The sequence below is a fragment of the Quercus lobata genome, chromosome 9 (assembly GCF_001633185.2).
Source record: "Quercus lobata isolate SW786 chromosome 9, ValleyOak3.0 Primary Assembly, whole genome shotgun sequence".
NCBI classification, from domain to species: Eukaryota; Viridiplantae; Streptophyta; class Magnoliopsida; order Fagales; family Fagaceae; genus Quercus; species Quercus lobata.
The window spans coordinates 39,341,951-39,357,028 of record NC_044912.1 but is presented as its reverse complement, the minus strand read 5'-3'; positions in this window follow the sequence as shown (position 1 = coordinate 39,357,028).

Here is a 15,078-nt window from a genome sequence, read left to right as displayed (position 1 = left end):
GAGAAATAGTATTTGGGCCAAATAATCTTCAATTGTTAATCTTCTATAGAAGATTGTGGTGGGCCTTTTTGCAACAAAGATCTAGTTGCTTCACATTTCACAATGACCGGTCATTGACTTGGATAAGTCCAAGATTTTAACCTAGCTTACAAAAACTTTTGGACAAAATTCTTCACATCCACCAGATTAAACGGCAATGGTGTTTTTAGGGTTCTTATCTCAATAGCATCTTCAAGCTTGAAATCTTTGAGAAGTCTCATACCTAAAGTTATTTGTTCACATATTTTGGTTTTGTTTGTATGGGAACAATTTATTTCTAGTACCTTATTTGCATAGTGTGAGACAAAAAACTACAAAATAGCTTATTTCGAAAAAAAGGGAATTTAGATTATTTGAAATAAAATTGAGAAAAAAAAATAAAAAAAACCAGAAAAAAAACTATAGCCAAACTCACTAACTTATTTTTTCTTAAAACCACTAAAAAGTAATAAAATATATTCTATCAACCCCAAGCTGCAATTGCTAAATTAGATAATTTAATCATCCTTTATATATATATATATATATATATCATAAAACTACAATAATAACTCATTTTATTACATAAAATCATAGTGTACGACATTTACAATTATTTTCATTGTGTAGATAGATGGAGTTTGCATTTTTTTTAAGAATCTATTTGATTGGAGTGAGAAAGGAGAGGGTGAAAAAATGAGGAGAGAATGGTTTGGGTGATTACCATTTTCCTCTGTTTGCTAAAAAAGAATACTCAACAAAAAGAAAGAGGTGGGGGAGGGTATTTTGACTATTTTCTTTGTAGACCAAATTTTTCCCCCACCTTCAAAAACGGAGAGTTAGGATTCGTTTGAATACAACTTATTTTTGCTGAAACTGAAAATTGAAAATATTGTAGCAAAATAATTTTTAAATGTATGAATAGTGCAGTGAGACCCATTTTTAATATTTTTTTCTGAATAAAGTGGCTGTGGGTCTCATGAACAGTGCGTGAATAGTACTGCTACAGTGCATGAACAGTGATAATTGTCTCTTAAAGCTGAAAACGCATGAAAAAAAAAAGAAAAAAGAAAAGAAAAGCAAAACACAAACGTGACGCAATATAATTCCTATCCAAACACTCACTTAATATTGGAGAAAAGAGTGCAAATTTACAATTTTGCCCCATCTATTAATTTGTTTATTAAACGGAGAGAAAACATTGGAGAAAGCTCCCCCGTTAAGAAAAAGAAATGCACATTTACAACTTTGCCCATCTTTTTAATTTGTTTATTAGGTGCGATTTTAACAAATTTAGTTAGTCAATTTTTTTTTTTTTTTTTTACTTATATAAAATAGATAAATTGAGAAAATAAAATAAAATAATAAATGTAATATGTATTTTTATAAGATATCATATTTACTAATTTTATAATTTATATGTTTATTATATAATAAAATGATTATTTCCTATGTAATAATATTATAATAATTAAAATTTATTGCCTTTCTTTTTTCCAACCAAGCCAATGAAAAATATATTTATTTTCTATTTTCTCTAACAAAACGAACATTTTCTTTCATCTTATTATTCTATTATTTTCATATCTTTCATCACTTCAATTTTGACCTATTCTTAAAGTCTTAACTAAACATACCCCTTGAACAAGTTATTTTTGGACAGAATCATTTAATGAGTTGGACTGACTTAAGATATATATACAGAATATAAAGGTGATGTGAAATGTCATAGGACAACGGATAATTTTTTTTTATAAAATACGACAACGAATAGTGTCAATCCGTACAATTATGCAAGCAAAAGTTTTCGTTTCCGTTTTCATGAATATGAACTCAAAGGAAACTTAATTAGGAGTCAAATAAATTGAATGAAACATAGCTTTCAAGTTGTTATGAGTTTATGACACCAAGCCTTCGATCTTTAATTCACCAGTACGTCGCTTAAATAAGACAGGTGGCGAACAGAAACGGTTCGACTGGTTGGTCCCCTCACTGTTTACCGTTTAGTGTTTACATGCATAGCGCCATTGACACCTTCACCATGGACTCATTCATGTACGAATTAATAGCAACTTCACTGGCTTTCCAAAACTTGAGTACAAAATCATTTGTATATGCCATTGACACGTTCACCATGGACTCGTGTACGAACTAATAGCAGCTTGACTGGTTTTCCAAAACTTAAAGAGTACAAAATCATTTATTTCATATATATATATATATATATATATATATATGTTGAGTTGGCAAGCATTAGCTAGCTATCATTTAGGCTCACTTATATATATATCACTTTTTTACTTACTACTAATAATCAGCCACATTAGCACTTTGTTAAATTTTTTATATCTCTAAACTTTATTTATCATATTAAGTATGTCACAGGTTTTTTTTTTCACAAAATTTTTTACAAGGTGATGAGTTGTAAATGATAACCAATAAAGTGATATTGGTAAAGACCTAAATCAAAATTAATAACCATGGTAGAACTTTATAAATGCAAGTTAAAGAGCCCTATATCTCAATTGCTACCTCTTGATGTTTCTAATATTTGGATTCAAATCCCCTATTACCCACAATTATCAAATTACCAAAAAAAAAAAAAAAAACTTAACAATTATGAAATATATTGTGTACTTTATCATTCTTCTTATGTCATATATCATATGAACATAATTATTCTCACACTTAATTTCAAGACTTGTTAACTTATGCAATTATGAGTGACCAACATAAAGTAGAGAGTTGCACAGGATAGAAAATGTTGACACTTACAATCAAAAAAGTTAAAAATTTATGAAATTAAGTGTGCGTTTGGCATGATGAAATTTGTCAATTTATTTTACTATTTAACTTATTTTTACTACTATTTATGATCCTACTGCACTTTTTAGTATTATTTACAGATCTTATTATACTATTTTAACTAATTTTTATTTTTATTTATAATATTTTTAATAAAAAAATTTTAATTTTAATAAAATAAACGAATTTTGAACAGACCGAAACGTGATTAATTGTCTCTCTTGAATTACACATCACATGCTAGTTCTTCGGATTCGTTTTGGAGGGTTATCTGTCACCCTTAGCTGTAATCCAAAAAAAGTAACTGGGACTACGCAAAATCTCCAATTATTTTTTTTCTTTATAATCTGGTTCTATCAACACTACAGTCACTTCGAAGTGACATGACGGGTTCTGATTGTTATAAAGAAAAGAGTGGTTCTGGTGCTAAAAGGCTTTGGCGAAATAAATCTTTGGTTGATTGTGAGCGGCAGATATGGCAACCGCGTCTAATTATAGCCTACCACATAAAATATTTGTGATAAAATATATATAAAAATATGTGGTATTAAGGTTATTGTTAAAATATTCTAGTATGATTCGAAATGGAGCAGTGACCGTACATACCAAAAAAGTCTAATCCAACCATTAAATGTACAAGTGAGTGGGACTAATACACCTCCAACGTCTAAGCGCATTCACATTAGTTTTACTATAGTTGACGTGAGTGCTGTCAAATTTAACTACTAAGTTTAATTTTTTCTAATATTCTTTGTAACAAGAAATGCTATATAGAATAATTTCATGATATATTTTAGGCAGTTAGTTATTATTGTGGGTAAAAATGTGATATTAGTGTTGAGGTTAAATTAAAATTAATAACGATCTACCATCTAGATTTATCACTTAAATTTGGTGAACGAAAAATTACTCTTTTATAATAATTAGGTATTTTTTTTAACCGGTTCTCATTTAGATTTATCACTTAATTTTTTTATTTGAGAGTAAGAATTTGTCACATTGATATTTTCAAACACAACAATATTTAATACTTACCACTAAATAATTTTTTTTATTTACTAATAATAACTTGACACATTGTTAATAATTCCAAACATAACAATTTTCACTATAGTTAAGTTGACACATTTTTATTGGTCTCATCTAAATCGATTACTAATGTTACTTTTTTTTTTAATCTACTAATAACAACTTATAACAATTTAGTACATGACAATTGTGGATATATATATATATATATATATATTTTAAATTCTGCAAGTGAACCAAATTGTTCTTGAGCTCAACTCAGCAAAACATTTGTTTATATTCGTTTGTTTGGCAAACAAGCCAAGCTCAAATCTAATTTTATGTTTGAATATTAAACAAACTAAATTCAAACATAGTAATGTGTTCATAAATAGTTTGTGAACATGAGGCTTGATTTAATACACACACTTGTCTAAAATTTACTTTAATAAACTTTTTTTTTTCTATAGAAAGTACTTATATAGACTTAAAATTGGATTATGCAAGTTTGTAAATATGTCCATTTGAAATCAAATTAAGAAACAATCCATTCATGGGAAAATTTCATAGATTTGTAAAAAGGTAAATATATATATATATATATTATGGTTTTACTTTTTTTTTTTTTTTTTTGGAGAAGGATATTTATGGTTTTACTTAGTAAAGGAAAAGAATAAGTTAATTAAATAACTCGTGAACAAGCTCAAACTTGTTTTAACATGAACTCAGCGGTGGCCCAAGGATCTGTTTCTAGAGTAGCCATTAAGAAACATAAATTATATAAAATTTAATAAAAAGAGAACTTGAATATATTGACATAATAAAAAAAAAATACATGAATTTTTACAATTTCCTTCTACCAATAAAATTAAAAAGCAAAAAGAGACTGATGAGAGATAAAGTGAGAATTGAAAATATTGAAATGAGAGTAATAAAGTGAGAAAAATCTAAAATAATGATATAAACGAGAGAGAGAGAGAGAGAGAGAGAGAGAGAGAGAGAGAGAGAGAGAGACGAATGATAGTTGCTGCGATTGTGAGCTAAGTCATCAAGGAGAATTCACAATCACAGTATCTCTCCTAATACTTTTTTTTAGTAAAATGAGATTAGAGATTATGTTTTATGGAATGAGTTGAACGAGTTACGAATCTGAATAATTAGGATTTTTTATTTTTTGTTTTTTAATGGGTTTTTTTTGTTAAACATTTTCTTTTTCAATTGTTTTTGTTTGGACTATTTTTGGACTTTTATTTTATTATTATTTTTTTGTTTAAGGGGTTAAGGATTATGTTTGGGAAGCAATATTATTTTTGTAAAAAATGCTATGTCCACAACATATTTAAGTGGCTAGCGGTTATTAATGGTTAAAAAAATTATGTTAGTAGTAGTAGACCTAATTTAAAACCAGTATTAGCTTTTTATCTAGAATTTATTGTGGACTTAGCATTATTATACTTTTGTTGAACCCAAATTTTTGGGATTTTCAAGTCAAAATGTTTAGTAATTTTTTTTTCAATAATACTATAAGTATAAACTATTGATATAACAAATTCTTACTTGTTTTTGTTTGAGCTCGTGGCTAACATGTTTTTTTATTCCCAATAACTACTCAATAGTTGGTAAAATAATGGGAAGGTTTAGCATTTTCTTTAATTTTTGAAAAAGAGAGAAAAAAAAATAAAAAAGGGCATGGAGGGTGGGAGTGGAACCCTACACCACAACCAGTGTCCGTGATCTTTAGAGTAAAAGAAATGATTTATTAGAATGAGGAAAAGCCAAGCCGAGAGAGGGGCATTGATGATGGGGACACAACACCAAGTTCGTGCGATTAACCTTCTTGGAGGTCCCAGTCCTTCCTCATCTAAAGGACGCCACGTGGCATGTCTACGTGGTGGTGGGCTAGTGAGTGAAATGAGGAGTGAAAAAGAAGGACGACCTCTCTCTCTCTCTGTGATATTGACGGAAGTGATGGGACTGTGTGTTTTGGGCATGTCACTGTAGCCGACATATGTGACAGCAGTACACGTGAGGTATTGCACGGTTGTGAGGGCCCATACCCCAGATTGGGTCCCACTTCACTTCTTTTCTTTTCATTTTTATATTATTTTATTGTAATATATTATATCTTTTTTGGTCAAAAATCAAAATGGTACGTCCCGTCAGATTGACCATAGAATGCGGATTTCTCGTACGAGAGATAAGGGCATTCCAACAGTAAACTTAAGTATATCAGTAGTATATGGAGATGCTACCTGTACAGTACTCTGTACTGAGATATTCTAATTCTACTGCACCTAAATCCAACATCAAATATATAATATAATTAATTAAGGACATTCTTTAGATACATTTTAATATTGCACTAAAGTTATTTTTATAAAAAGCCGAGCAATTTTCGAATTATTTTTTTTTTTAAGTGGGTTTCTTCAAAATAATTATAATTAAAATTAAAATTTAGGTGAAAATACAATTTTTGTTCTTATATTTTGAGATTATCAATATAGTTGATAATAGTCAATTTGATCCGTTATTTTCAACTTGCAGATAATTCATTGTTTACCCAATTCACTAACAAAAAAATTGCCGATATGTCAAATGAATTGCACAATTAAGGGTCTATTTTAGATACTATTTATTTTGCTGAAACTAAAAACTTATTGTTAAAAGTACAGTAGATAAAAGTAAAAGTTAACTGAAATAGTGCAGTGGGGCCATGAATAGTAGAAAAAATAAGCTGAATAGTGAAATAATTTTCATTTTTCATTAGTATCCAAACGGAGGCCAAGTTAATCTTTTTAATATCATATGTGTCAACTGTGTAATCTATTTTCCACATAAACATTTTCCGTTTGTAAGTTTACAATAAAGACTAAATTGATTGTAATTGTAAAATGATAAGGACCAAATAAATTGCTACCAAAATAACAAATTGAACTCCTCTCCTTTTATTCTCCCTCCTCGTTCATTTTGCCTCAGATCTCCCATCTCATCAGCTCTCCCATCTCAACTCCAATCATTCTCAGTTGCCTATTCTCTTCACCATAAAGCAAGAATGATCTAAACATAAAATTGACCAAAAATCAATAGAAATTCAAACTAAATTCAATGAAAAATTGCAGTAGCATTTCTCCTCAACCCTGAAAACCCATTTCACATCAACCCAACTTCATCTTGGCACATTTCATCTCAACCCAAAAACCCCATGTTCTGGTCATGTTTGAGATCAAGTAATAAACATAAAGAGAATCCCTGCCGTGGCACAATGCCTCCGTGATTCCTTAGAACTGTTGCCAATCAGATTGACAGAAAGAAGTTGGGTCTTGGCTAGGTTAGATCAAGAAAATGGTAGAGGACAATAGTAGGTTTAATGGTGGGTCAAATTGAAAGAGAGGGAGGACACATAGTCCAAGTGTGCCGTTTGTGTCCAACACTAGGGTGATGTGGATCTAAGTATATATTCATTATCTTCCTATTTTAGACTCATCACCAATTATTATGTTTTCTAGGTGTGATTGGTCACCTATATCTAGTTATTACCTAATTAGTTAAGAATTGCCCTTATGGTTTATAAGCTAAAAGGGTAAGGCAAAAATGTCTTGAAAATGTGAATTAGTGTGTAATTGTAGAGAGAGCTATATTTGTTTTTAGTAACTTTAAAAAATCAATATCTCTTTACGTAGAACCTTAGTCTAAAAGACCAACCATTGACTTAACCATCAATCTTGTATTTTGTTTTTTCCTAATAGTGACAATGCAATGTAAGTTTAAAAGACCACATTTAAAAGATAATTTTATACAAATCCCAAAACTCATTTAAGCATACAATGTTAGTTTGAGGGGAAAAAAGATTGATATCTTTCTTATTAGTATCTAACATCACAGCCCACATAATATATAGAATAACAAAAAAGAGAAATATAAATATAATCTAATATGAAATTCAACTCCTAAAGATATTAGTATTAGGTTCTGAATGCCCCGATTAACATAGCTTTTAAGACCCAAACACAATAGTTAAAAATCGAGTCTTATAATATTTATTACGAAAATTTAAAAAACACACACACACAATTTAAAACATATATGACATTCGAAAATTTCCATATAACAAGTTTGATCTTGGATTGGCCGAGAGTTTCCTCCAGTTGTATCTAAAAGAATAGCACACTAAAAATATGAAACACAAGTTAGAAATTAATTAGATCATATAGAAGAACATAAAAAATATGTTTAGTAAAACTGAAACAAGTGGTCAAATATTTAAAATAATGCTTAATGAACAAAAGGAAAGCAATAAAATGACAGTCGTATAGTCATAGACCATAGTCATCACGTAACTGTGACTGTGAGTACTACAATATTTTCCTTTATACCATATAACTAATGAGATTATTATAAATTATGTAAAATATATATTAAAGTCATTATAAGGCTATAGATTCAAACTATTTTAAATAAGATTGCTTACTTTTTTTTGAGAAACAAGACTTCCAATATTATTTAAACCAAGTTAGCCTTACCGGCATGAAGGATAGGATAAAGAGATGGTGGAACATCCTCCATTCACACAACAAAATTTGGAAAATTAATTGACAATCTCTCTTCATACGAGAGTAGAGCAATTTTGAGAAAAAACCAGAAAATAGATTTGCATCTTTTGCCAGCTACTCATATGAAGACAAACTTGTGTTGATTGCCTATATGCGCATTGCACTAACTTCCATTTCGGAGGGGTGGGTAGTATCCTCTAGACCATCCCTTCTGCTGGGGATGTTACTTTCTTTCTGGTCTTCCCTCTCCTATCCGCCCCCTGTTGGTAGGTGACTACCATTTTGCTCATCGACGTCCTGCTCGTCGCATTGGCCTTCTTGGCATCGCTTGTTCTTTTGGTTTAGCTGTTGCTCCAACTCATAATTGCGCTAGGTAAGTCGCTCTACCGCTACAGCCAAGGTTTGTACCTATCTTTCCAAGGCATTGGACGGATTCTCTGTTTCCTGGTTGATGGTAGCCATCGAACGTGTTTGGACCATGCAAATCTTTTGTCTCAGAGGCGGTGGTATGGCCAATCACAGTCATCCTTCCCCACAGACGGTGCCAATTGATGATGTACTAAAATCATCAGTGAGTTATAGGCCCCAAATCACACCAAACAGAAGGCACCGGTGTGATACCGGCCAAGAATCGTTCAAAGGTCAAGTTAGTGAATGAGAAATCTCTAAGAACTCTATAGTGAGAGAGTTAGAGATTTTTTGCGTACTTGAGGAAAGAGAAGGTCTGGTGCTTATATAGTAGCGAGTAGTGAGCCAAGATCCCTTGAAAGTAGAGATCTTTCCTTGTAGAGAAGATTTGGTATTAGGGTTTTCGAGATCCTAGGGTGTCTTTTTATATAGGGAAGATACGTATGTGATAAGGTCTTTGTGCGTGATGTACAAGGTATTTCCATATATGAGTATTCATGAGGACCAAGCAAGGGCACACAGGACTCGTTAGCTTTCCCACCCCATTGGCCTTATGGTCACCCATCGGTTTATGGTGGCATCATTAGTCGATAGTGTCGTCAGTTTACTAAAGATGTGTTTCCTCCGTCACCTTCTTGTGAAGTTGACGGTCTCACAGAGGTTGTTTGCTTTCCAAGCTTTCTGCTTTTGAGGCAACTTACTTTTGCCCAAAATATCCCTATTAGAAACCTTTAGGAACGCACCAATAGTGCTTTGAAGGTTCCACTCCTCTTAATTTATTAAATTCTTCAATCTTATTTTCAAAGCAAATAGAAAATGGGCGCTGTGTATTATCAAGTTTCAATGGGTGATGAGGAGAGATTTGAAGTGAAGAAGTATGGAAAAAGGTAGAGGTCATACACTATAAGTTTTCTCATACATTTCATAGCCAACGATTTTTTTTACTAGTTTAGAAACTATGTTGTTTTGAAGATAAATTTATAACAATAAGTTGTACTTAAAGATTTATGTCCTATATACATTTGAATGATTAGAAATATTTTAAATAAAGAAATTAATCAATAAATTGATTTATTATTAAAATATTTTTGTTGAATACGTGTTGATTAAGAAGCCTGACTTTTAGTAGTATGAGCATTTTATTTACCAAGTTGCTTTTTGTTTAAGTAATGCCTTCTAGTTAGGGTCGTTGGGTTTCATTAATAGTTTTTAAGTGAATATGTGATTTTTTTTTCAAAAGCCATGTATATTTGTAAGAGTGCAGTAACTTTTAAGTGAACATGTAAAAATGTATGATCCAAAAGCCACAATATCTTCTGTCGAGGTTCCTATTTTAAATGTTTTAAAAGAATATATTAGTTCAAAAGGAAAGATACATATCGTATATAGAGTTCAAATTATCATACTATTCCTTAACTAAAAGACAACATATTGAAAAAGTTATATATTGAAATTACTATTCAAAAACTTATGCTTGTGGAGAAGAACACGTATAAAAAAATGTTTGTTGAAAATTCCGGTAATGACAATTAATTTGAAGCTAGTGAGATAGAAAATATTGAAATATATCACTACAAGTGGCAGTTATCATTGAAACTATTTTACAACATTTCCCTAAGCAAAGTTTTATTTAAATAAAGGAAATGCTAACAAATGCCTTTAGGACATTGATTAACAATTCATTTTAGGAAAGTTTAAACATCACTTTTATAGGGAATAAAAAAGTTGTCAAAACATTAATTGATTTTTTTTCTTTTCTCATAAAAACTTTCTCTAATTGGATTATTAACTAATGCTCTAAGGACACTTGTTAGTATGACCCTAAATAAAAAAGTATGAATGGTGGCGTTTGAGAGAGAGAGAGAGAGGAAACATTTTCCTTAAAATAACGTCTCTTGGTAAGTGTCATAAACTTCTAGAGTAGTTATTATTACATAATTGGTGAATAACTTTTAGAAAAAGCTATCTAAACTCACAAGGCTTCAAGTGGTATCAACATGGATATATGAAGAGTTTCTTTTCAAAAGTTACAATATCTTATCGTTATTGTCGATACCAATTTTAATTTGAGCCCTAAGACAGATATTTGATTGGGATGAAAATCACGAAAAATCAAAGTTGAGCCGAAAGGACGTCAACTTAGTGCATTGACAACGGTCATTTGCCATAATTATATATATTTTTTAAGTCTATGAAGCACGGGTGCGTTTTGGGACTCGGGTGCTGGTGCGGATGCGGGACTCGGCAATTTTTGAAAAAGTAGGGTGCGAGTGTGACGGGACTTGGCGATTAAAAAATTATTAAAAATATTTTTATTTATATTTTCTATATATTTTTACTATTAAAATATTCTTAAAAAACACATTAATATACTTGATTCACAAAATAAAGAAAGAAGAAGGCAAGAAACACATTTGAGGTCAAAATTTCGGCTGCTTCGGTGAGTTTCAAAGCCGATTTCGGCCTATTTTGGCCGTATTGGTCGCCGGCCCATATGACCCGATATGGCCTGATTCTAGCCGAATCAGCCCAGTTCTGCGTGAATCGAGCCGCGTCAGCGCAAATCGAGCCGAGTCGACGTGAACCTGAGGAAAAAAAAAAAAAAAAACTCAGACGCAACACCGAAGCGCGGTCAACCGCGTCAGACTCGGGTGCGGCACCCTCCCAGCCGCATCCGTGCTTTCTAGATTTTAACGGTTTTGCTATTGCTCAACCTTGAACTTTGAGCGCTTGGTTGGAGGCCTTTCCGAACTCCAAATTGACTAATTTTGACGCGATTGGAAAGATCTTATATTGTAGTTTCTAAAGCTTCTAGTCTTGTAGCATTTGGAGTCTGGATGAGAGAGTTATATGTCTTAGAAGTTGGCCTTTCCGAACTCCAAATTGACTAATTTTTTGTGGTTTTTCTTTAAAGAAGAAATGGTTTTTCTTTAAAGAAGAAATGGTTTTCTACATAAAATTTTGTGTCCTTGTATGATTGATATCTTAGCTTAGTAAGTTTGGTGATAATATTTTTGGAAATTGGTTAAGATTTTGAATTGATTTTCTCAATTCACATAATACTAGATTGTGAACTAATAAGTGATATCAAAGCTTGGTTGTTTTAGTGATCAGGTATTTTTTTTATGTGAATTAAGATGGATGATAAGTTTGGTACCATGATTATATTGGTGGGTCCTAATGGAGTGTGAGAGAAGATTATATATTGGTACAAGTTAGCTTTTGTAGGTTCAAGGAAAGATTGCTTTTGTTTAAGGTGGAATTACCCCAAAAGGAAAGAACACCACTTAATGAAATGTGAGTCAATGTAGAGTTTGTTGGGAAATTACCACAAATTCCAATAATGACCTAGTTATTTAAGTCTTTTTGGTGAATAAGGAAATGAACTTGGTTATTTTTTGGGGTTACTTTTTGTGGGAAAAAAAGGCTATTCCTTAGAGTGGAAGGAAGTCTATTGATTTTTTTTTTTTAATTTTATTCATTGTCCACTATGCAAAAGGATTTTAGTTCTTATATATAGACAATGCTGTAAAGGATTTGGGCCAAGGGACTTCCATGTAGGGAGAGAAAAATAATCATAAGATCGATCAAGTGTAAAACCAGGAGAGAAGATAGTGGAATTTTGGTTTGGTTGGTAGCAAGAAGAGAGACAAGTTTTAGGTTTACTTTGAGGATTATTTAAAGTACCCAAATGAAGGATAATTTGTGACACTTGAATTAATCCAGAGAAATATGTAAAAAAAGGACCATGCGTGTGTGTGAGAGCAAAAAAATAATTGTCTTAGTGTATCGTGTAAATTCAAAAAAAAAAAAAAAAAAAAAAAGAAGAGTAGAATTTCTTTTGTAGTGAGACATATACAAATGAGAGAAAAATTGGGGTTTTCTCTATGGAAAGATTTTTGGGTGCTAAAATTACAAAGTTGTTATATTTAAAGTGAGTATTCTCATATGAGTACTTCATATGAATTTAAGATAAAAGATATTATTGTATATTTGGTATAAATCTTAATTAGGTATTAACTTGAGAAGATGTTGTGATTGATTTTATAATAGTGAATTTATTTGGAATTTGCCTCATGATTTTTTTTTTTCAACAAGAAATGGCTTTCCATGTAAATATTTGTGTTTTTGTATATGATTGATATGTTGGCTTCATAATTTTGGTGGATAATATTTTTTTTGAGATGTTAAAAATTTTATTTGATGTTTTTTTTTTTTAATTCACATCGAACTAGATTGTTACCCGCCAGATTTTGAATTCTTCCTCGTTTTTATAATGCCAATTCTTTGGGGTTCGATCTTCAAGCTAGAACCTAATTCTTTTTTCCTTAGCTATTCATTTTTATTGTCATAGCCTCCTTTGCCAATGAGTGCAGCATGCACTGAGAATATATGCAAGGTATTCCCTAAGCTTATTTGTAAAAAACACCTCAATCCCTCAAAATTCATGCTTGAACCTTCTGCATGAGATTAAAGCTTATTTTAGAGGCCTTTCCAATCCACTAATAATGGAACTTGTCAACGAATATAACTTCTTAAACAATAATGAGACTCTATTTTTTGCTGAATAAAAAAATGAGATCACTCATCACTATATATATAAATGGCACATGCATCCCACCTCTTATATTTTTCTTTTTCTTTTTTCTTCCTATTTTCCTCATTGGATCATTCAGAAGTGAGTTCAGAACTTAACAAAATCTTCCCACTAATTTAAAAAAAAAAAAAAAAAAACACGTTTAAACAATAGACATGTGTCTATGCCATTGAGAGAGTGAGAGTTTAATTTTTGCTGCAACATTTATTGTGAAGTTATAGACTGTATTTTGCAAGTACTGCAAATAACGTGGGAGGGGACAGTAGCTAGTCCTTTGGAGTAAACTTTTCTTCAGAGAAATTGCAGGCATAAGCTTAAATCATGCACTCATGGGGAAGGTAAATCTTTGCCAGCCTTTCTGCCAATTTTGGCTTCTATTGCCCGATTTATTCTGCTGCTCTGGAAGACACACGAAACAGTGAAAAAACGAAAAAGAAAACAGAAGAAGAAAAACATTATATATATATATATATATATATATATATATATATATGGAGTATGGACACAATCGATATATAGTTCAGATAAACTTTATAACTACATTTGTTTCTCAAAAAGTACGAGCGAATGAGAGAGGAGAGGAAAAGACCAAAAGACTTAACTTTTTTTTTTCTTTTTCTTTTTTTTGAATTATGCTTTTTTTTTTTTTTTAAGAAAAATGTTATATATATAACATTTCCACAACAAATCTTAAGTAGCAGATTATCATTTATTATTATTGGTAAGTAAGAAAATAATTTCAGTAGTGAATTTAAATTAAAAACCTGTAACAACTTGCCATCTAAAATTTTTTGTGAAAGTATTATAAAAATACTGTAAATATAACACTTTTTGTTTTTTAATAATAAGTTTTGAAGGCAAATTTTTATATAAAAAAAACCTACTTTTCCTAAGCCTTTTTTTTAAACATATTCAAAGTAAATTCCTTTTCACTAAATCACTTTTGTTCATGACTCATGTGGCAAAAGGGTCGGCTGAGGTAGGATAGTTTTGTAGTCTGAATACGAAAAAAGAAAAAGAAAAAGAAAGAAAGCATTTTTCTCTTCTATTTTCTTTGTTGCAAATTTCTCAATCCAATCATAGAATTAGATATATTCGGCATGAAAGATGATTTGAAATTTGTTTTAATTTTGGAAATTTGAACATGCATGTGTGAAGAACATTACTTTTTTTTTTTTTCAAATAAAAAAAATGTATGAATAAATGCCTATCAACCAATCATATTAATGCATATTTACCTTGCAACAAAATAAGGAATAAGAAAGTGTTAAAAGGTATTATATATCATTTAATATGCTGATTATTCTGATCAGTGGCTATCAACGCCATATTAAATACATTTTTTTAAGACATTTTTTAGTGATATTAGTAATACTACATATTTATTTCACATTAGTCTTACAAACTTTTTGGTTTGAGTGATGTTATCAAACGTATATATAAGTCACAAAACCTTAGATAAATACCAATAATTTTTAAAATTTAACATCACATAAAACCCGCCAAAGCCTTGTAGCTGAATTGGCACTTCCTTATGCACATAGTGCGGGGGGGTCTAGGGGGGAAAGGGTTCGAGTTGCGGAGTTAGTAACATGTTGTAATTATTTCTCAAAAAAAAAAAAAAAACATCACATAAAACCCTAGAACATTCTTGGTATGATAGAGGTAAGACCATGCCTATGACTTAATGGT